The sequence below is a fragment of the Pygoscelis adeliae genome, unplaced genomic scaffold (genome assembly GCF_000699105.1).
Source record: "Pygoscelis adeliae isolate BGI_AS28 unplaced genomic scaffold, ASM69910v1 Scaffold171, whole genome shotgun sequence".
Lineage (NCBI taxonomy): Eukaryota > Metazoa > Chordata > Aves > Sphenisciformes > Spheniscidae > Pygoscelis > Pygoscelis adeliae.
In genome coordinates, this window is record NW_008824186.1 from 2,817,947 (window position 1) to 2,819,897 (window position 1,951).

The following is a 1,951-nucleotide window of genomic DNA, read 5'->3' on the forward strand; positions in this document are numbered from 1 at the left end:
CCCCGTCCCTCCTCGGCACCGGGGCGCGCCGTGGTCCCGGTTAGGGGAATTTTTTTTGTGCCTTTTTAAATCGATATGCTTTAAATTTTTTTTCTCTTTTAAAAACACTTAATCTCGCTTATTTCTGCAAGAGCCACGTACTCGCCCCTTTGATCCCCCCGCCCTGCGATCCCCCACTGTAGCAAAGCCTTTTTGTTTTTTGTTTTTTTTTAAAGAAGTTGCAAACTCTTCGCCGTGCAAAAAAAAGATGTGCTCCTGGGAAGTGCAACGATAGACTTGATTCGTTTTCCCCTCGCAAGTGCAATTGGAAAAAAAATCTGGATTTGAATTTAACCTTGTAACGCTTTGTACGGAGGTGTTACATGGACGCACAGAGCAGGAATAATTTCAGGAAAGTTAAAAACAAACTTTCCCGAACGATTAAAGGTACCTGGCAGAGGCTGTTTTGGAAAAAGGCAACAACGTCCTAGAGAAGAAAAGTGACTACATCTTCTCCATCTTAGGGACATAAAATAATAAAAGTGGCCCTTGACAGTAAATGTTTATAGCTGCTGACCTTTACCAACGCCTCATCGCAAACCGATTCGTTTTTATCTTTTTCTCATTTGCCCCGAGAACGTGAAACTTTGTCATCTTAACGTCTAATTACGGTTTCACCGGGGGGGGGGGGGTGGGGATTACCAACCCCGCCATCAGATTACACCAAGATTTCGAGATTAAAAACCGACTTGCAGATTAGGCCCGGCCTATTAGGACACGGCGAATTGCATTCCCTTCCTCGCTCGGGAGCTGGCCGTGTCCCGCCGGCCCGGGTGCGGGTCCCCAGGTCCCTGCAGGGGAGCAGCGAATTCGGGTTACGGCAAGAGAAGGCGATTTTGCGATGGTGTTGCTTCGGGGTGCGGGTCCGCCGGACCTCGCCTGGGGTTGCCGGGCGGGTTGCTGGAGGCGTTAGAGAGTTGCTGAGCAGAACCACAGCTCCCTCGCCCCACACCTCCTCTTACCTTGCTGAAGCACTCGGCTACCCTCGCCCTCTATTGTAAAACGCTTTCGGCTGTGTTTGGCGTTTGGTTTTGTTTCGTGGTCTGGGTTTTTTTTTTTGTTTGGGTTTTTTTTCCTCCCCCCCCCTCTTTTTTTATTTCCCCCCTTTCTTTTAAATCCACTTATTGTCATTTCTGAGGTCCGTGCTGGCAGAGCTGAGGGCTGGAAGTTTAATGGTGGCTTTCTGGATGGCTTCTTTAACCCCGTAGGCCCCACGTTTATGAGTTGTGCGTGAAATATGTCAGGAAATTGTGTCTGAAGAAGTGGGTTTCCCGTTCGGTGTGTGTCTATGCAGACGTGTTTGGTGTATTAAAGGGATGGCTTCACGTTCAGTTCAGCTGGAGGAGATATCGCCACGTCTCCATTGAAGTACAGTGTAGCTTGCTCTGCTGCTAATCAGGTAGCTCTCCAAAGAGCAGTAAATATTTACCAGTTAAAGTCTTCATGCTGCGAGAAAGTACTTGTTTGATGTTTATTTTTATGGATTTAAGATTACTAAAAGCTACTTAATAAATTATACCATGGCTAGTCCTGAATGGGGAAACGTGCCTCTTTGAATTCTCCGTCATATGCAGGAAGAGTAAAATTAATATTCATTATAGGCGCAAAAGAAAGGGAATGAGTATTTTTAGGCGAAAAAAAAGGGAGAGAAAATGAAGGCTGCGACTATTTCATTATTTTACCTCCTTTTTTTTAGCAACCCCCTTGAATGGGCTCTTTATTGTAATTGTCCCTCCCCAATTGAGCACCCCACTGAGCTGTTGTATCTTTTTACAACCCCTAACAACTCGCACCAGTAACACAATTACCGCCAGATATTTATAACGAGAAATTACTTTTCCATTTTCACCCGCGACGATTTCAAATAAATACATGGGGACGCATAAATAAATAAATAAGTGGCCCGGGGGGG